Below are 22,736 nucleotides of genomic sequence, written 5' to 3'. Positions count from 1 at the left end.
GCAATAAAAATTACACTTAAAGACAAATGTATATATGAAGGTATTTTATTCAAAATCTCAATCTTTGCTTATAGTACTATAAATGGTTGGAGTCCAGGGTTGCAGAGCAAGTTCACATAACTCTGTGAAAGAACCCTGAGGTTTAGAAGGACAGAGAAGGTGCTATTGCTTCCAGGCACTGTCCATCCTCCCTTCCATCAAACATCTGTGCCATGGGCACAAGGTTGGGTACAGCACCAGTTTTGGTGCTGGAAGTGTATAGCACATCCAGGTGGGTGATTCACCCCCTCACTGACATCTAGTGTGGCCACATGAGTTCTGACCAACAGCAAAGGTGACAGCACTGTCAGACCCATTGGCCATGTCCAAGCATGGATTTAAGAGGCACAACACACATTGAGCTTGTCCCCTCTGCTTCAAGAACAGCATGATCTAGCAGAAGTGGCTTTAATATGGACGTGGGGATGAGACTACATGTGTTGCTGGGGCAAGTCACTGTCAATACACAGCCAGCAGAGGATGAACAAGAGACAATGTTTAGCTGCCATGGGTCATGGAGACCTGGAGTTGATACTATAGCATAATACACTGAGAGCTGATTGTCATGGGTCCCAACTCTATACAGGTCTTTTTTTTTTTTTTTTTTTTTGCAGTGCTGGGGATTGAACTCACAACCTTGTGCTTGCCAGGCAGGCACTTACACCACTGAGCTAAATCCCCAGCCCTTTACAGGTCATATTTTTATGATGATAGTGCAAAGTAAAAAACAAGGACTAGACAACCAATGCATTGAGGGACAAAATATTTTCATTTGCTTGTTTATTCTAAAGCTTGGTTGGTAATTTCTGTCAGAGCAGGGCAGGGAGGGGAGAAGATGGTGCGATAAAATAAAGGACACTGGTTTGAGAATCAGAGGACCTTATTTTGCTCCAACATGCACGGTCGATTTGTGAGCCTGCTGCAGAGTCTGTGCTATTGTGATTTTACTGTCCATGTCTAGGAGAATGAGCAGTAAAGATCTGCCATGGGGGAACTCTTGGGACATGGGATGGGGCAGAAGACAGAAATGTGCAATGATCTGCAAGTGGCTCTCATAGTTGGAATCATCAGGAACTCGCAATGTGTTTAGAAAAACAATGCTGTTCATGAAAGATGAGCTCATAAGCTAAAAGCAGTGGTTACTGTACTAAAGAAATCACCAAAGACTCTCTTAAACAGCATTTATAATGGGCTGCTACAATGCTTTGGGGCATGCTTGTGTCTTAAAATGACATCCCTACAAAAGTTCCTGAACCATCTGTCATTGAAATTGACTTCAGAATGATCATCTCTTTTCTCCTTTGATGTTTCAGCCTTACAAGAAGCCTCTGTACAGCATCCCAGCATGGATGCTACAGACCAATGCCCAGGGGACCACTTTAATAGACAGTCCCCTGCCATTGACTGTGACATGTCCTCTACAATGGCCACCTTGCCTTAATGGCTACTCCTGTCCTCAGTCTACAGTTCATAGTTCTTAGGTTCCAAGCAGAATCCTAGCCTAAACCTGCCACCAAATCCCACACTGGGCACACAGCAAGCCAGGTTTCAGGCCTCTCAACACATCATACCTCTGCATGCTTCCAGGTCTTCCCAGGCTAGTTCTTCTGTCAGAAATGTCCGTAAGCCAAGTCACCGAGTTCCAGGTCTCCCTTCTTAAGCTGGTCAAGGCAGTACCTTCTCTATGGAGACTTTTTGCCTTTCCCTGGCACTGTTGGTCACTGAGTCCTTTTACTCCCTGAGCACTATGTAAATCCCTCTATTCATTTTCCACACCATGCCACGAGACTCCTGAGGTCCCTCCAGGACCTGAGGTCTGTTATGGGCCGGGACAGTAGCACCTTCCCCTCTCTGATTCAGCACCTGGCAAGGCTTCACATACACAACATGGCTTGTGGGGTGGGTCCGCTGAGTGCAGAGAAGGAGCTCAGGGGAGAGGCCTGGACTCCCTCAGACATACTCCTAAACTCTAAGACACAGAGGAGCAGGGTGGGAGAGGTCATCCTGTAATTAAAAGCTTTTGTCAGTCACAAGTGTAGCCCAAAAAGACCTGACTACAATGTCACCCAGGAGAGAGGAAATGCCCTGGTCAGATTGAGAAAGCTGTGCTCAGGCAGGTGGATAACTAAACAAAGAGCATAAAAGGCTCTAGCCAAGTGACATCATGTCTGCAAAGGAAAAGGGAGGACTTCAAGGTCCTTCATCAGCTCTGCTGTCATGGTGGTGACCCCAAACCTCACATGGTGTGTGGGGACTGTGTGTCACAACCATCAGTATCAGCTCATAGTGAAAAGAGAACACTAGTGAATAATGGGTACTGCAGGAGCTCCATGAACCTCACAATAGGCCATCCTGGCCCACCTGGTGTGAGGCATAGACAGAGGCAATGATGTAGGCTATTACAAGGGTTCCAGGACCCCCCAAAACCTGAGGGGCCAACCAGTAGGCACTCGAAAGAGGTTGTGGCTATGGCTTCAGAGGTAAAATGCCTCAGGTTGGAATGGGAGCCTCTTCCGGGGGTCCTCAGGCCTTTCAAGGTACAGGCATGGGGCAGGCAATGGTGGGGAGGGCTGGTCCTCACACAGCTATACCATTTGAGCCCCTGAACCATCTTCTTGGGCCTAGCTTCTTTATATGCTGGGTGGGATGGACAGATCTTAGTATCATAAAGAACAAAGTCACAGTAGCAGTTAGTAAACAAGATGGGGAGCTGCCATATTAGCAGCTCCTCATTTTTGATATAGAAAGGCACAGTTACTCAGAGTCAGGCCCTTAAGGGTCCCCTGATATGATGACATTCCAGCACTGTGCACAGAATATGGGGCTTGGGGCATATAATGGCCAGAGACTGTACCCTGCAGGGAAGACAGACTTGGCTTTGGTCCCAGCTATGGGGCATGCTTGTGGGTGACTTGGGGGTGGGTTAGTGAAGCTAGCTATGCTTGGTCCTGTCACCTGCCAATTAAGGGCAATGACTCCTTCTTATAGCTATGACAATGAAATGTGAGATCATCCATATCAGGTATCTGGTACAGTCAAACCCAAACTCAGCACTTGTTTCCCACTATACTGTCTGTGTCTGCAAGAGCTCTCTTAAATTTTTGGGGGGGGGAGGGGAAGAATAATGAGGGAATGAAAAAATAAAGAACAAATAAAAAACAGAAAGCTGGGGTCAGGTGGAGCCTTTTCTCCAAATAGGAGGAAGACACTGCTCAACCACAGCAATGCATGTATTTATACATTTGTTCTATGAAACTCCTTTACTTAACTAGCTTGCTTTTTATGCCCCATGTTCTCAGGGCTGAAACATCTGTTTACTTCCAGCAGTCTATGCCCTCAGGGAGATTTTTAGGCACTCTGTGCCCCTGGGGCACACCTGTTTGGGCATTTGTGCTCTTGGGTCTGCAAATGTGAAAGATCTAGCTCAATGGCTCTTAACACTGTACCATGGGCTTTTCCCCTCCACTGTCAACACAAGCAGAAGGCCAAGATTCTTAAAAGTCCTGGGGGACCTGGACACTTAACCCTTGAGACACCATAGTGATAATGACATGCTCAGGAATAATTCTATGTCCTAGGAGTTTACAGGCTAACAACTTAGAAATAAAGACAGACCATTATAAGAACTGTCATGTCAGTGTGCTCTATTAAGTGACAGGCCACAGAGATCAGTGGGCACAGGACAATAGTTCTGTACTCTCTGTCTGGCTGTAGTGCCTTTTCAAGGGTAAAACGCAGTCCATACAGTCACACTGCACATAGATGTCAGCTCAGATGATCCAGTTTCTACCCCAAACAGACATGTAAACAGGCTAAAGCAGCAGAGTTTTAATTTTATCTGATCACAGCCAGGTAAAAGGACACACATTTTTCTGAAAAAAGATAAAGGTAGCTAAGAGCCTGGTAATTTTTCCTTAAAATATGTTCATTTTGTGTCTGGCTGAGGCCCAATCCTGCTACTGGCACAAGAGTTTTTCAGGCAGATGAGGGAAGACTTGGGTATGGGAGGTTGCCCCCGTCCTAGGATACTGACCATCTCTGTGGTGACAAGGGGAAAGGAGAAAAATTGGAGATGAGTGTGGGTCCAGCTGCCGCCACCAGCTTGGTTTCTCAAGGCCATCCTTCTTTCTGTTTCCAGCACCTGGAGAGTACTTGGGGAGGCTGAATCCTGTCCACATGATGCTGTTATAGAGCACTTCTTTGAGTACAAAGAAAGGAGATAAATTTCTCAGGGTCATTTTGTTTATAAAGATGAAGCCTGGCAAATATGGGTAATGTCGCAAAACTACTTCTAGTAGAAACAGATAGGAAGTATTCCTTACTCTCTCTGTATCCCGTCAAATTCCTAAGAGATGAAATGTAGGGAAGCCCAGAAATAAGACAATGTTGAAAAAAATGGGACATAGGGAGGGACCAGGGCTTAAGGCAAAAGAGAATAGATGTGTGGCAGAGGACAGAAGAACAGTACAGATAATAAAAGTTATAACCAGCACCTTGTTCCTAGTGTATGATTTACAGAGCCTCCACTACAACTGACATGCCACTGTCAACAAGACTTCAAGGGCTGCCGTGGGGAGGCATTAGCTATCTCCTCTCTCTCTCTGGAGTTCAGGCAGAGCCAGCAGGTGGGAGCTATAGTGCAGCAGATCATAGCACCAACAGCAGGAACTTGTGCATGTAGCAGGGCTTTGCAGAGGTAAAGGGCGGGCTGATGGCTCACTCACTAGCTCATTCATGCTTTCACTTGGCAGTGAGGTCTTACAAGGAGTGCTGAAATTCTGCAGGTGGTGTCCTGTTCTGTCCTGGGGGCCCATGGCCTCCTACTTCTATTCCCAAAGGAATAGGATGAGGTAGTAGCCTCCCTCTCAGTATCTTACATTTGCAGATAATGCAAAGTGGAGTTGTGGGAGAAGGCTTCTGAAGAGGAAAGCCTGCCTAAGATTTTAAAGCATTGCTTTTGTAACAAATAATGGCTGTAGAGTAAAAAATATTTAAAGGTATGCAAACAGTATTCATCAAGGTTGCACAAGATGAATCGATATGCAAAAGTCAATTGTTTTTCTATATACTAAGAATAAAGTGAAATTAAGAAAAGCAGTATTATTTATAGTAGAAACAAAAGAGTAAAATACTTAGAAATAAATTTAGCAAAACGATACATAAAACTTGTATTCTGAAAACTATAAAACACCATTTAGGGCAACTAAATTAAAATGAAGTTTTTCCTGAATTGAAGATTTACTATTGTAGTAACAGTCATCAAGTTAACTTACAGATTGTGTGACGTCCACCAAAGTCCCTGCTGGAGCAGAGGCAGGACGGATCTCAAGTTTGAGAGTCACCTGGGCAACTTAGCAAGACCCTGACCTCAAAATAAAAACTACAAAATAAAAATGGCTGGGGATCTAGCTCAGTGGGAACAGGGCCCCTCAGTCTGTCTGATCCTCCATGCTAAGAGAAAAAATAAATGCCAGGTGGTTTTGCTGTATAAATATACAAACTGATCCTGAGATTCATAAAGAAACTCAAGGGACCCCCCCCCACCAAACCAACAAAACAAGCAAACAAAAAAAGCTTGTAAAGGAAAAGGCTAGGACTCACGTTTCCTAGTTGCTACAAGTTACATTTACCAAGACTATGGCAGTTATGTAAGGATAAATATACAAACCAATGGAAAAAATGAAAACCCCAGAAGAAAACTTTACGTCATGATCAAATGTTTTTGACAAGAATGACAAGAGAGTAAAATTGCAAAAGAATACTCTTAACAACTGGATATCCACAAGCAAAGGGTCAAAGTTGAATCCTTACTTTATCCTTAGCACACAAAATTAACTTGAACTGAATCAAAGGCCCAAATGTAAAAACTAAAACTATAAACCACTTAGAAGAAAACATATATAAGTCTTCATGACCTTAGTTTCAGCAATGATTTCTTGGATAGGACACTATGAAACACAGACAAAAGAAGAAAGAGAGATCAGTTAGATCTCACAAAATTTAAATATTTTGCCCTTCAAAGGGGCACTATCAAGAAAGGGAAAATCAACCCACAGAAAGGGAGAAAAGTTTTGCAAATCATCTACTTGAAAATAAATTTTTATTCAAATATATAAAGGACGTTTATAGTTCAATGGTAAAAAGATAATTAGCTGAATTTAAAAATGGGCAATGAATCTGAATAGACATTTCCCTGAAGAAAATATACAAATGACCAAAAACACATGAAAAGATACCCAATATCAATAGACATTAGAGAAATGCAAATCACAACTACAGTGAGATATCACTTTACCCTAGTGGGGAGCTATAATCAAAAAGATGAGAATTATTAAGGAGGATTAGAGAAACTGAGACCCTCCCATATTGGTGATGGAAATGTAAAATGGTACAGCCAGTGGGAAATATTTTGGCAGTTCTTCAAAATGTTAAATAAAGTTAGCATGTATTTAACAATTCTACACCAAGGTACATATCCCAGAAAAATATAAATGCATATATATAAAAAAACTTGTACATGTTCATAACATTATTCAGAATATCCAAAAGGTGAAATAAAATCCAAACAGCTATCAACTAATAAGTGGATAAATAAAGCATGGCATGTCCAACAAAATAAATTATTACTCAACTATAAAAAGGAATGAAGTAATGATACATGTTACAACATGGATGAATCTCAAATCCATGCTAAGGGACCGCAGGATGTGACTGTGGGTGGTGGCTTCATGCTGCAAAGTCCTGGGTACCTGATGTCAATCAGAGAGTGACATGAAGGTATCACTCTTGCCAGGCACAGTGGGGGTATACCTATAATGCCAGCACCCTAAGGCAGGAGGACTGTAAGTTCAAATTCCAGTCTGGGCCACTTCGCAAAATCCTGTTTTAAAACAGAATTAAAGTGGCGTTGGGGGTGTAGCTCACTTATGAAGGCCCTAGGTTCAAAGTTCACTCCCCAATCAGCCCACCACCACCACCAAAGGATCACTCTGGATAGGAGGGAAACTCTACCGGAGGTGGGGAAACTCTACCAGCTCTGGAGGACATGGTATTCAGTGGTACAGGCTGATATCCCTTATTTGAAATGTGTGGTATCAGAAGTATTTCAGATTTCAAAGTGTTTCAGATTTAGGAATAAATGCAAAAAATTTAATGGTTGAGATCCTTATTTAAAAAAATCAAAATCTGAAATCCTCCAAAATATGAAACTTTTAGGAGTGACACAGTTTTCGAATTGGGAGCATTTGGGATTTGAAATGCTCACCTTGTGACAGTGTTGGAGGGAGGCAGAGATGACTGGGTTTCAAGATAACCAAAGAGGGAGCTCCAGAGAGGCCTGGAGTAAGAGGTGCCCTGCTCAGAAATAGACTAAGATAATCAATCCTGATGGCCCAGACGCAGTAACTTGGGACAGATACACAGGCAGAGTCCTGAAGGTGGGGCTGAATCCCCATAGCACCAGATTTGAGAGGCCAAAAGATCTAGTGGATTCTATGAGCAATACCTTGAGCTACCAGCATCTAGCACTATTTTTATGCCATGATCACTGAATATTTTCCCATAACACTTTTGCTATATAAGGGAGATTTTTCACTCCATGGATGAGACAGAAATTGAGAGGATTCAGTCAAGGTTACCACGCTAAATGATGATGTCAGATTTGAGTTCAGATCTGTCTGACTCTGGTGTCTGTGATCTGTTCTTTGGGTTCTCTGTTATTCTCAGCAGGAACTCAGGAGGGAAATAGGAGTGTGAAGGAATGGTGTCCACTCTGCAGAAGGTGCTTAGTCTATGGTGGTAACGCCATGGCAGGGACATTAAGGGAAGATCACAGATGGACCTGAGCCCAACTATCTGCTTCCCCGTGCCTGTGGCAGGACATCTGTGTTTCTAAGAGACAGCACTTGCCTGTCAGTTTTCAATGGACACACACTCAGACATTTGCTCTGGGAGGACAACAGGCCCCATGACTGTAGATCAGAGTTGCCTCCTAGGTCCCCAAATACCAGTGGTCCCAGGCCTGGGGATAACTAGGCAGGGGCGGGGATGTGGCAGATGCAGTAGTGTTGAAAGGGAAGGCTCTTTGCTGAAGAGAGGTCTGTCCCAGCATCCTTTAGTCCAGGAACACTTGCTGGGGTGGTGAGTAAGCAGACTGAAGGGTAGCATTTGAATGAGCACAGTAAGGCTTGAGAGACAAGCAGATGAAGGGTAGGGGGTGGGGAGGAAAAGGAGGAAAAGGGGAGCCCAGAATGGGGATACCACTGGTACCTGCTTGACCCTCTCATTCTTCACTGCCTTGTGCTTGTACACCAGTCACAAGTGTATCCAGAGCACAGGGTGGTGGGCAGGCCATGTGATCATGGCACTGGTGCACTGTAGGGCACTACAAGGCACAGACTGGAGTGGACATGGAGAGCTGGGAAGTACAGAATGTTTTGGTCCTCAACCGTGATCAAGCAACATCTACATGCTCCCTTCTCAGATCCACAAGGTCCTGAGTTTGGTCATCTGGTCCTTGGTATCAGTTTCATTTAAGGAATTACTATATTAAATTAATGAAACATTAGTAAAACCTAATTAATTTCCAGACTGAGTTTTTCCAAGAGAAAAGAGATTTGAAGAAAACAAATATAGATGTCTCAGCATCTCTTGGGAGGATGACCATATGCAATATAGCGAATATGGAGGATTTCCTTCTATCTTCTGTTTGAAGGCAAAGGTTGTTTTCACTGTTTTGTTTTGTTATGTTTCTTTTGCATTCTTCAATACTCTCAATTGGTTTCATAATATTCTGTTATTGGTTTGATTCTGCTATACCTAATTGACTGGACAACTATTGTGAAGATAACAAGATATACCATAGTACCTATTACTACCATCCCAGTATCCTGCTGTGAAATTCTGTACCAATTTCACTGCATTGCCTCAACTGGCTTTGTTCTGTCTTGTCCTGTTGTATTTTTACTACCTGCAAAATAAAATTTTTAAAAAACCATAATAATTTAAATTACATGATTTTCAAGTAAGTACTGTGTTTTTAGATAATTTTAGCTCATGAAAACAATGAACTATTAAAGTCTATTGATTCTTACATTAATACTAACTCTAATCTTCATACAAATCCATTTCCTCAACCCCTCAGATGAAGTAACAGAGGCACTGAGAGGCTAGCTGATCTGTGAAGGTCAAAGCCAGGACAAGTCAGGGCTCCAATCATGTAACTGGAGGTAAGTGTTCTTAACCTGCATATCTCTGAACTGGGATAGGGATGGAAGCAGATAGAACACAAAACCTTTTCTAAAGAAATCAACATGGAATGCTTTTGATTTATACAGCAGGAGTGGTAACTCTATCCATCCTCAGCTCTATCCAGTCCATTTACTCATCCTTACTCAGCTCTATCCATCCAATCATCCATCCCATTCCCCACTTATTATTCATACATACATTTCATTCATTCATTTCATAATTTGCCAATCCAAATACTTATCCATCTACCTACCTAACCTTTCATATCCTTCCACCTACCCACCTAATCAACCAATCGTTCAACCAGCCATTCTTCCATCTGCTACCCACTCTTTCAGCTATTCATCATTTAGTGAGGGCCACAAGGGGACACACACCCTGCTAAATTTTTAAGTCTCTGTTAAAGTAGAGTCTGCATTCATTTAGCCAGCATCACATACTCAGGCCTAGTTCAGGTCTAGCCAGGTACATAGATATTTAGTAAAGTATTACTGAGCAAAGAATGAACATATAGACCCTATCCTTGAGAAATTCATGGTCGAGAAGAACAGACTAATAAAAAGATAAAATCCGGGCTAGGAGTATAGCTCAGCACCACAACGGCTGTCTGGTAAAGTGCAAGGTTGTGAGTTCAATTCTGAGTACAAACAAACAAGCAAACTTAAAATTCAGTGTTATGGGGTCATGGCCCTACTCAGGTGGCAGCAGAGTCACCTGGATGGTGAAAAGGCTGAGTTTCCCATGCTGTCAAGGAATGAAATGAAGCATGCAAATCTTGGGGCTCCCTGGGGTACCAGGTCTATCCCAGTCCCTGCTTAACTATGCCTCTGGTCTCTGTAGCCTCAGATTTCAAGTCAGCTTTGCTAATACATCATTGTCTTCACTCATTCTAAAGCTTTCTAAACTCTCCTTTGCCTATTTCAACTAGTTTCAGCTAAATTCAATAAACATTTCTCAAGTACCTCCTATGTGGTAGGCACCAGGTGACCCTTGAAATTCTACATGCCTCCCTCAGGAGCAGGGGTAGCCACTGACCCCACTGCAGGTGGCCAGCCAGGCAATGGGGCGCCTGCCTGCCGGTTCTCAGGCCATGAGGCTGAACAATAGCTGGGAAAGCCTACCCCATTTGGTGCATGCTGTAAACATCTAAGAAAACCACTGACGGTTACCAAGAGGATGTTAAAAATAATTATCCACTGAAAATATTAGATTTGCTCTGGATTGTTCATTACATACAATGGTTTAATAGGACTTTTATTGAATAGCTGCAGAGCTCTGGGCCGAAATCAATTTGCCGTACACACAGAATTTTGATGTCTGCTGTTGACTTCCTCAACACAGAGCAATTTGTAATAGCTTTGGCTCGCTGTTGTTTTCAAAGCTCCTGCTACATCACAAGCATTTATTTCTGACCACAAAATTACATTTATTCAACAGAAAGCAGCTCCGGGTCTTTAAGAGGTTAACTTCTGGAGTGCTTGGCTGCTCTCCAGCCCTGCTGAGGAGTAGAGAAGTGCGCGGGCTCAGTGGCCCCCAGTGCGCAGGGCAGCAGCGCCAGGCGGGCGGCCGTGATTAATAGACTGCTGAGTGCGCGCCTTTCCACATGCGCGCCGCTCCTGCCCCGGCTCCCATAGATCATGGGCTCGGCCTCAACATATCTGACTGAAATTGAATTTGGCTTCTCTCTCAACCGTTCATTTCCTATGTTATGCAAGGTTATATCCTTTTCTGCATGAGCAGAACCAAACCAGCTGCAGCTTTGGAGGAGAAAATGTGCTTTCAATTAGGAAGCTGGCCTGTGTGCGGCACCACAGTCCTACTGCTCTTCTAATTGAGCCATCAGTAAGCCAGCCTACAGTAAGCTTGTACTTTGAGGCCTTGGGACTATCTTCCAAGACAATTAAAATGCATTACTCAATTGCCATGGTGATCACTGTAGCTGCCACTACTGTTATATCCATTACTGAGGAAGGCCCCACAGCCTAAGGATGACCTGATGGGCAAAATGAAAATTCCCTCAGTCTGGGCCAGGATAGTAGGCTACTTGGATTCTAGTGATGCTTCCCTGTCCTGCAGCAAGAGCTGGTCAGTCTGGCCTTAAAAGGTTAGGGACCCTAAGCCCCAAAGTTGCAGATGGCTCCTAACATCCCTGGGCATCAAACTTTATTATTATCTGGTGTGTGTGTGTGTGTGTGTGTGTGTGTGTGCATGTGTGTGTGCGTGTGTGTTTCTCTCTAAGAACTAGCACTCAGTAAAGACCTTCATAATGGGTGAGAACCAAGAAGGCGGCTGAGATTCCAAGTAAGACAAGACACAAATTCCCTAACCGTGAGTGAAATCTGATAGAAGAGCAGGCCACAAAGAGAAGAAAGGTTAAAAACTCAGTAATGACAAAGCAAACAGTTCAATTCAAAAATGGGTAAAAGACCCAACTAGACATTTTCTAAAAGGCACACAAATGGCCAACAGGTAGGTGCATGAAAAAATGCTCAATGTCACTAATTGTCATGGGAAACGCAAATCAAAACCATGATGAACTATTAGCTCAAACCTGGTAGGATGGGTATAATAAAAAAGACAAGTGCTGGCAAGGGTGTACCCACCTTTGGTGGCCTATAATGGTACAGCCATTAGGGAAAACAGCTCTGAAGCTGGTCCAAAACTTAAAAATAGAACTATACGACCTGGTAGTTCCACTCCTGGGTATATAGCTCAGGATTGGAAATCATTATCTTGGACTCCCATGTTTGCTGCAGCATTATTCACAACAGCTAAGGTATGGAAACAAAGTTAAATGTCCTGGGAAAAAGGGACAGATAAAGAACATGTGGCATATACACAAAATAGAATATTAAAAGGAAATCATGTCATTTTTAATAGTATGGATGAGCTTAAAGGACATACCAAGGAAAATAAGCCAGGTATAGAAAGACAAATACTGTATGATTTCATTTATACGTGAAAAAACTCCTAGAAGTAGAGAGCGTAATGGTGGATGCTAAGGGCTGAGGCAGGAGTGGGAATATTTGCTCACAGTACAAAGTTTTAACTATAAAAGATGAATAGTGTTGGGGGTTTCAGGTACAGTGTTATGACTACAGTTAATGTATCATGTACAAACACTTGCTAAGAGGATAGATACTAAATGTTATCACACACAAAAAATAATAGTGTGAGAGAATGGGTATGCTACTTAGCTTGGTTTTAAGAATCATTATATTATGTAATGCCTATCAAAACATCACACTGTCTACAGCAGATATATAAATTTTTGTCAATAATGGCTCAATAAAGCAAGAAGACAAAAGAGGAAAAAGGGCTAAAATAGAATGAAAGAGGGCAGACTTTCAGGTAGGCCTTTAAGGATGGAAGTGACTTGTATAGATGGAGCAGAGGCCAGGGTCAGAAACAGAACCAGAAGGTATGTTTGAGTTATGTAAAGAGATGACTTTGGCCAGAACAGAATGAGGAACTTTAAACACTAGAAATGTACTTTAGCTGGCCCCCTGTCCCACTTCCCAGTTTTACTTTGAGACAGTCTCACTGTGCAGGCCAGGCTGCCCTCAAACTCACAGTGATCCTCCTGCCTCAAGCTCCCAATGGTTGGGACTACAGGCATGCATTACCATGCCCAGCGGGAAAGGCACTTTCAAAGCAATTTATGAGCACCTCATACCCCAATCTGAGGCAAGTGAGCAAGTACAACATCACAGACTACACTTGAGGAAGAGGCTTTTGAGGGCACCTAGCCTGAATAACACGTGAGAATCCAAGATAAAATTCAGATTCTGAGGTCCCATTCCAAGTCTGCTCCCTCAGAAACTTGGAGGGTGGGGTGGGGGTGGGGAGGTTGGAAACTGTATTTCCAGAAAGAAAACAGGCAAGTTTTATGCAGCCTGAACAACACTGGTCTGAGGTCCAGAGTTAGTAACCAAGCAATCTACTCTTGCTCATCTAGTCTATGATATAGTTAATGGAGTCCTTGCTATGCCCATGTGCAGTGGGGACATAAGTACACAAACACACAGAGATGCAGACAGAGACACATAGAAACACACACAGGGTTCCTACTCTCTAGATTTCAGAATCATAAGACTGAGTATAAAGCAAGTTAAACTTTATCCAAATAAGTAAAATACAAGAGCACAGACCTCTAGGTTCAAAATCAAGACAGCTACAAATGGGGTAAGGAAGAATGGGATGACATGAAGAGGGAGTATAAACTGACAGAGGTTGCTGGGGCCCTTGTTTGAACTCCTACTAACAGAGCTCCCTACCTGTAAAAGAGCAGGTCTAAACTGCTGGAAAACATCCCCTTCTGTTGTGCAGGTGATAAGTCATCCCAGGATCTTACCCACTGCCGCATTCTGGACCTCAGAGCTAGGGCTACTCACCTTAACGGTAAGGCAGGCAAGTGTAGGCTTGGGAAGGTCACAGAAATAGGGGACAGTAGCACTTGGACAGGCTCCTAGGTCAAGGGACTCTTTGTGAAATGCTCTTGGAATACAGCATTCAGACACCTGGCTTTATTTAGGATTGGCTACTTAAATATGGCATTTTTATTTATTTATGTTTTTGGAGATGCTATGTAAATTCAGGCTAGCTTGAACTATGTAGCCGAGGTTGGCCTTGAACTCCTGGTCCATCTATCTTTCTGCCTCTTAAATATGGTAGAGCTTAACAGATTTGGACCAAAGAATAAACTTAGTCATTTTTAACTAATTCATAGAATATCCACCCAACTTTTTCTATTGCATCTGTTATTTGATAAAAATCTGCCCAAAGATACTGCAAATGTGTAAGAGTCTAAGCTTTTCCTGCACACAGACTTCTCTAAGCCTTTCCAAAGCAATGTGCCATTTCAGCCTGCTTGACCTGCATCTGGCCCTGCTGTCTGCTCCAGCCCCTATCACTTGACTCTCCCTGCTCTCTCCAGCTCTGAACATGTCTGGGCCTCTCATCATTGAAGACTTCTCTCAGCTTTCCCCTCCTTCAGCCTTCCATGATGACATCTGATGAGCCACCCTCTTCCCCTGCTGTGCCCCTAAGGCTGGCTGAGTCAAACACACAGAGACAAATGCAGCAAAGTATTTGGAGCCAAAAGAACAAGGGGCTATAGAGAACCACAGAGCCCTTTACTTAGGTGAGTAGTCCAAGAGCTCTTCAAGAACATGGCAATGGAACCAAGTCCCAGAGGATGAAGAAGGAGAGGATTGGACAGGGAGCTGAAGGAGGAGGGTCAGCAGGGGAAACCAATTTGGGAGCTGTCAGAGCACCTAAACAGGGCTGGCAGCAGGAAGGATGCTGGGCTGCAAGGCAGGTTAGAGACCGTGGGAGGCCTCAGTTAAGGTTCTGTGTTTGTCTTTGGGACATTAGAGAGCCACTGGAAGGCTCTAAGCAAGGATGTGACCAGTCTGCCTGCTGTATGAACAAAAGGGAGGGGTGGTTCAGGGAGGAGCCAAAATGGAGAGACCAGTGAGGAACCATGCAAGAGTTTCAGGGTCACAGAATGGTGGCTTCAGATCAGGGTGGTAGTGGGAGAATGGGAAGGATTGGATGGATCTAAGATGCACATGAAGGCAGGATAGCGAAAAATGGTGTATCAAGGAAAGTGTCCTGGGTTTCCAGAATAAGTGACTAGGTGGACTAGAAATGACTTCCCTAGAAGGAGAAAAATGAAGAAGCAGAGGATGTAGGCAGTGAGGAGGCAGGGGTAAGGGACATGGTAGCAGGTGACAAGCTCTACTCTGGATTGTCCAAGAGATAGCATTAAACAGATAACCTCATGATGAGCCTGGGACTCAAAAGAACAACAACAATAACAAAAAAGTCAGGGTCAGGCATCTTAGGGTAATCATCTTGTAGGCTCACATTGAATGCCACTTACCAAAGAATACCACTTACTAAGAGGTCTAGTAAAGGAAGGAATTGTCTGAGAAGTCCAATCAATGGGCAGGGAAGGAAAGGAAGCCCAGGGCAGGGCATCATGGTGTGTGCAGGGACCAGCAGGGCTAAAGAGGGTGTACGCCAGGCTAGTGTAGGCTAAGAAGAACAAGTACGTGATGGTGGAGACAGCTCTGAAGCCAGAGGCTGGCAGACAGAGGTTTTTCTCTTGTGGTGGGACATACTAAAGCTTGTAGAATGCTGATGAAAACAATCCAGAAAATGCCAAGGATTGAAGATAAAGAAGGGGGGATACAAGAACACCATGGCTCCTGACAAAGCACGAGGCTCCAGAGCACTAGTTGGGGACTAGTGGGACAGGGAAGGGGCACTTTCTCCCCCAGCTTTGGAGATCTGGTGATGGGAAGACAACAGCAAAAGCAACTTTTCAAAACTGTGTTTGGGTGAGTGTGTGCTTGAAATGTAGCTAGTGTCTGTCAGGATTCAGGATATACTATCCCTAAATATGGCACCTTGGATTTAAGGAACAGCAGAAGCAGGCAGGTATCTCTGACCTGCTCTCTCCCCTACAGACCCTCAAGGCACAAATGTAATAGGAGGCAAGGAATGTCACCTAGTAATGCAGGGAACCCTCTGGACAAACTGGTTGGGCTAGGTTCCCTCAGTGTACTGCATCAGATCAGTCTCTCTGTCTTCCAATCATGCTTCTGCACAACTGTCCCATGAAAATACAGCTTTCTCGTTTCTTTAGATTTTTGTTTCTGAATAAAAACTTTTATTAAATACATTTGCATATATTTTTTTTCTTGTTAGTCTGTTGCTTAGTGTAGGGGCCTCAGCCATGAATCCTGCCACGGAATGGGAAAAGATGCCACCAGGCCCACGTAGGGTGGAATTGTCTGAGAAGTCCGATCAATGGGCAGGGAAGGAAAGGGTGTGTCATTTCAGGATGTTGCTAGGAATGTGCTTTCCCAGCAACTGCCTAAGCACCTGGCCTTGTCTGAGGTGCCCAAGTACCTGGCAATTAAAACTGAGTACATGTGAAATGCAAACCAAAAGGAGACAAAAAAATATTTGGTTTCCGATGTATACAGCAGTATCATAAAGCTATTGTCCTATAAGCACATTTATTTCTTTTTGAAGTATTTCACATATATAAGAATGAAGTGTAAGTAACAGAAGAAACAGGTGTGACTGAGACTATTCCCAAGACTCTTTACTCCACTATGAAAACTTTATCTTTTCTTGCCTCTTTTTAGGGTCTGATGATGCCTGTCTCCCTACACAGCATCCACTGGGGTCTGCACACTCTTCAGTTTCACTAGCTTTTCACTGCTATGTCACACTTCATCCTATGAGTATCTTGCTACTTTATTTCTGAACTCACAGGAAATTTGTATTAACTAAATTTACATACTATAGCTATTTCAGTCCTGTATAGGGGTAATAAAAAAAAAGTTACAGTATTTTTTTCTACTATTGATAGATGCCTGGCTTGTGGCCACTTTTTTTTTTTTTTCTAAATTCCCTGTTTTCTAAATTTCCGAGCTAGTTTTCTGAGGCAAACAAATTTAAGCTTTTCTTGGACACATACTTAGGAGTTAGAACTGCTATGCTGGGGTCTATGCCAAGTTGGTCTTCTAAAAAGTTAAACCAATTTATACTGTAAACTTCTTAATTTTGGCCAACCTGGTAGGTATGATTAATTGGCATGTGAATTATTTTAATGATCATTTTTCTAGATATTACTGAGTCTTTGTATCTTATCTTTTCAGATACATATTAACTATTGTAATTTTCTTTTCTGAAGTTGTTAACGACTGTTCTTCTTATCATTGGGGTGCTTTTTCTTATTTTTGCAGTACTGGGAATTAAACTATACACTGAGCTACAACTCCAGCCCTTATTTTTTTATTTTGAGTCAAGGTGTTACGAAGTTGCTAAGGTGCCCAGGCTGGGCTTGAAACTGGGATCCTTCTGCCTCAGCCTCCCAGAGTGCTGGGTTACATTTGTAAGCCACCAAACCTGGCATGCAGTATTTGGGGTTTTTTTCTATTAATATTCAAGAGTTTTTAGTATTTTGTGAATATTAGCCTTTTGTTAATGATGGGTATGGGTATCACCTCTTCCTGGTTTGCAACTTGTGGCCAAGACTATCACACATTCAGCTATGCACCATACAATTCAGGAGGCACCATAGGTAACTGGACCTTTACCAGGACAGACATTGATATACCTGAATTTTAATGATGCTGCATTTTCTTAGATGACATAAAATGTCCTGAGGAAGATAGAACCTTTTCCTGGCTCACAGGAAGTCACATTGGTACCACCTCATCTTTTCTGTTTCCTTAGGGTATCTTTCCATGAAAAGACTTTTACCTTAAAAGGCTAATGTAACTGACTGCAACAGTCTCTTCTGGTTAAGAAATCCTCCAACGCAAAGCCATCACTTTCTGTATACTCATCTGTAAGACTTAACATTTTGCTTTGCCTTAACTCTTTACCTATAATTTGTGTTTATATATGGCATGAGGTAGGAAATATATTTAATTCCATATTGATTAACTGTCAAGGACCTGTATACTAGAAAGTTCTCTTTTCCTTCCTGATTTAAAATGTAATCTGCAAATATTTGCCATGTTTATAACTCCTCCTCCCCTCTTTTTTTTAATTGACCATTTGCTCTTGGATATATGTATATAGAAAATCTGGAATCACCTTTTCCTGTTTTATAAAAATCCTACTGAGATTCTGATTGGAACTACAATGACTACCCTGATCAACTTGGAGAAAATTGACCTTTTATAAAATTTTGGTTATTTTGTTTTGAGACAGGGTCTCACTATGTAGCCCAGGCTGGCCTTGAACTCATGGCAATCCTCCTGTGCCAGCCTTCCAAGTGCTAGGATTACAGACGTGTCACCATGCTTGGCTGACCTTTAATCTTAATATCCTTCAATATAAATGCTTTATGTTTCTACAGAAATAGTTCTGTATACTATTACATTTATTTCTAGGTATAATTTCTGGTTTTTGTTGCTATCTCCAGTGGTATCCTTTTTTTTCCCCCTTGATCTTTTTCTTTTTTATTGGTACGAGGGATCGAACTCATGACTACACACTTGCCAGGCAGGTGCTTATGCCGCTGAGCTAAACCCCCAGCCCCTCTAGTGGTATCTTTTTCAAACATTACATTTTTGGTTGTTGCTGATGTAGAGATACACAATTGTATTTGTACACTGATTATGTATCTAGTAACCTTATTAAATAATTGAGGCTCACTTAGAAAATGACTAAGTTTTATTTCTTCTGTTGAAAACACCTATACTAGGCCGGGGATATAGCTCAGAGGCACAGTGTCTGCCTGGCAAGTGTGAGGTCCTGAGTTCAATCCCCAGTACAAAAAAATTCCTATGTTTTATTTTTTTCTCTTGGCATATATGATAGATTTTCCAATTCAATAAAATTAGGAGTAAATAGGCATTTTTTTTCTTGTCCCTAGTAGTAAAGAAGATATTTTTAACATCAGTGGGTCTGAGAATTGAACAGATGTATGATAAATACCTTTTACCAGGCTACTAAAATCTCTCACTTTTCCTGGTTTGTGGGTAGTATTTTTCATAGACAGATTTTATCAAATTCTTTTCCTATAACTATTGAAGTGACATTTTTTTCTTTAATCTGCTTAATGATATGAATTAACATTAATAAATTTTCTTAATGCTAAACCAAACAGCATTCTTGGGAAATATAGAGGTTGGTGAATTCAACTTGCCTTTTTAAGGTTTCCTGAACACCTATCCATAAATAAGACTGACTTTTATTTTTCTTTCTTGTTCTTGTCTAGTTTTGGCATCATGGTTACACAAGCCTCATAAAATGAGTTAGGAAATGTTCTCCTTTTCTATTTTCTAAAGGAGTTTGCAAAAGATTAGAACTATCTGTTCCATGAGTGGTTGATAGAACTCTCCCAGAAAGCTGTCTAAATCTTGTGGGAATGTTTCTGTAATAGTTATAAGGCTATTTAATTTTTCTACTTCTTCTTTAGTCAGATTTGGAGATTACAGTATTCTAGGAATTGAACTGTTTTGTCTAAATTTAATTTGGAATAAATCTGCTTGTAGCAGTCCCTTATTATCTTTTTACTCTGTTGTAATTGTAATGCTACTTTTGCTTTTTTATACTTTTATCCTAAAAGTATTTTTTTTTTTTAAAGTAAAGTGGTTTGTCAGTTGTATAAATCCCCTCAAAGAACCAACTTTTAGTATGCTTTTCTCTTGGACCTCCTCCTTTTCGTTCTTTCCTATTCTGTTCTTATATCTATTATTATATAATGTAATTACATTGAATATTTCCTTATTCCTGTTTGAAGTTATTCTGTTTTACTTTTCTCAAGCTGTTGTTTAGCTCAGGATTTTGGTCTTTTGGTTCCCCTCCAATGTAAGTGCTTGAATCATTTTCTAAAAGCATTTTCTGTCTTGAGGACCCTTAAACACCCAGACCCCCCACCAGAGCCACCTAAATCAGCACTCTGCCCCTCAACCTTCTAGAGCAGGACTCTTCTTGGGGAGAAAATTTCACAGACTCAGCATTCTCCTAGACAGACTTTACTCAAGGGACTGTTTACATCATTGTTGAACTACAATATGATTCAACTAAAGTGACATTTAGATTATTTCCCTCTCTGTTAACTGGCTGGGTTTGAGAAACAGAAAATTAAGGGTAACAATCAATCAATTAAATTTCTGTGGTAGATTCAATGACTTTGCTACAATAACTAAATATAATCATTATGATTATAACATTTCAAACAATTCAGCCAAGGACCACAGTTACTTACTGGCTTCTAAAAGTACTCCTAGGCATAACTTTGAGATTCTTAACACTAACACCTCACGCATGTTAAATGGAATCTTGCCTGACTCAGCCTGTTATTGGAGGTGATGAGGACACACCCACCCCCCACACACACACCCGCGCACAAGAAGAGATGCCCAGGCAGAAGTGGGCTGGGTAGCGGGCAAGGTGGGAAGGGTTGTTCAGGATCAAGTTAGTTTATATAAAAGCTTGGAGGTGGGTGAGAATAGCCTCAGGGGCCACTAGGAGTTCCAGCTAGTATGTGCGAAGTGACAGATGAGCTGCTGTCCATCAGGCAGGCAGGGTCTCCAGGGCACAGGGAAAGGTGGCTGGACCTTATATCAAAAACCACAGAAATAAAACAGAGAAATACAAGAGGCACCCTAGCAGGTTCAGGCTCCCCTTCACATTATTGCACACTCTGTGCATGTGTTCTTGCAGGAACCCTAAAGTTTAGGGAAATTTTTTTGCTGCCTGAAAACATCTTCTGTTTCTGTTTTGTGTTTTCTTTTGAAGGACTCTAGGGAGGAAGTAATCTATACAAATTCTGAGACAGGACTAGGGCTGAGGTCCAGTGGCAGACTGCTGCTTGCTTAGCGCTGCAAGGCCCTGGGGCTTTGACGTTTAGCACAACAAAAACAAAACAAAACAAAATTCTGGGCAAATGAGATATTTTTCACTAACGATATATCTTTGCAGCAGGACTTTAAGTGCCTTGGGATGAACTTCAAGAATCTTGCCAAGAAAGAAAACCACATTCAGCAGATGCTCTTAAGAGAGGGAGCTTCTGATCTGAACAGGTGGCTCTAAAACACCTGTGATGGGCCCTGCCCCATACAGGCAATAACCACAGCCTCTAGCTCACTGGGAGGAAAACTGGCCTACATAAGTCTCTCCTGTCCCCACCTTCCGCCCTGCACATCCATCCTTCCACAAGTGGGACAGTACCTCTTCTACTAAAATAATTAACAAGAACATTATTCATTTAATGTTATTAAAGCAATTCAGGAAGAAGAAGGACAAGTGGACTTGTAGGTCAAAAGAGAAATTAGCAAGTATATATGATGGGCAGGTCTGGAGAGCTAAGGTATTACATGAGGGCTGTAATTAATAAAATCTTACTGCACTGTATTAGGGATTTTTTGCTAGAGAAAACTTTAGCTGCTCTTTCCACAAACTATTGTGATGATGGGTATTTTAGTTGCTTCATTATACATTATACATTTTACAATCTGTATGTATCCCATAATATCACAGTGCATATACATAGATATAACATTTATTTTGTTAAATATAGCAAATTAGCAGAGGTTTGATTATATATCAATTAACAGTGCTGAAGTATTTTATCTTTCAAGCAGGTTTTAAAAAACAGGCCAATGGGAAGGCTAGATGTCTCTCAGGCATTTTGAATTTGATCTACCCAGAAGCAAGCCCATTATCCCACACAGAATGTGGGATAATCTATCTATAATATAACTGACTTAGCCCCCTCCCCAAGTCAATGCATTAAAAAACAAAAACAAAGGTAAGGGGAATGGAGAGGATACTTGACATTAAAATAGATTAAAGATATATAGACACACACAATACCTGCATTACATCAAATGCAATATGAAAACATGATTGATCTCATGTGTCAGGAGAGATGGGGGCAGTCACAAGAGCCATCTTGAAACAATTAGAGAAATTTCACTGCATATGAATTATTAAATAGTATAGCCTTTTTTTTCCTTTCTTCTTTTTTTTAGGGGATGGGTGGTATGGGGATTGAACTCAGGGCCTTACACATGCTAGGCAAGCACTCTACTACTGAGCTACCTCCTCAGCACTAGGTAGTCTAGCCTTGAATTACTGCTACTTTCCTAAGCATGAGATCGGCTACTAGGTGGTAATGTTGAGGTATCTTACTGCAGTTCTAACTTTAGGAGACACACAGCTCACAGTGCCAAGATGTAACCAATCTACCTTCCAACACTTAGAAAAGGCTGGAAAGCAAAAGCGGGTTGGTGAAGTGTATAGGTGTCTACTGTACTAAACTCTCTACTTCCATGTAGCTTTTGAAAGTTTCCCAGACAAAAGAAAAACAAGTGATCACACAAAAAAGCCACTGTGCCCTTTCAGGGAGAAAAACCCTTAGACAGAGGGCCTTTCCAAAGCTATGGCATGGGCAGGAGGACAGTTAGGATTCAAGTGCAGGCATATGTCAGATGACAGCTTTGCTCTTCCAGTGAGAGTGGAGACACAGATGCTGAGGAAAGCGCTACTCTAGTCCATCAGAGACCCAGTAAGGGTATGCCTGGCACCTCACCAAGCCAAGGACACTGGGGCTTCATGAGGCTGGGCACTGTCAACTAAAATAAGCATACTGATCCACCTGCTAAGTCCTCAGTGTCCGCCCACAGCCACCACTGCACCACTGCACTGCACCCTGGAACCACGTTCCTACCTCAAATCACCTGTCCCCTGAGGGAGAGGGTAGCCAGGCAACCCAACCACTTAACGTCAGGAATCCAGTCTTCCTCAGACATGTGTCTGCCCACGGTGTCTGTTCTGGGTGTTTGCATCCCAAGCCCAGGGTCTTGTTTTACCCAATCCTGCCCTTTCTCCATAATCTGGATCCTCCATAACTTGGGTAGAAGTCTCCATCAGGATAAATGCCTTCTGTTAATGGCAATTATTGA

At 42.2% G+C, this 22,736-nt stretch overlaps 1 protein-coding gene across 16 annotated transcripts in view; it reads right to left on the bottom strand.

Moving 5' to 3' along the window:
• The window catches only part of Cux1 (cut like homeobox 1), a 360,722-nt gene that overhangs the window by 158,525 nt on the left and 179,461 nt on the right, over positions 1-22,736 (bottom strand). The gene's annotated exons all lie outside the window — the stretch shown is intronic.

This window comes from Cavia porcellus, unplaced genomic scaffold (genome assembly GCF_034190915.1).
Source record: "Cavia porcellus strain 051 isolate PalLab524CR breed Dunkin Hartley unplaced genomic scaffold, mCavPor4.1 scaffold_23, whole genome shotgun sequence".
Lineage (NCBI taxonomy): Eukaryota > Metazoa > Chordata > Mammalia > Rodentia > Caviidae > Cavia > Cavia porcellus.
The sequence above is the reverse complement of the archived record's forward strand: the minus strand, read 5'-3'. Positions and strand labels throughout refer to the sequence as shown.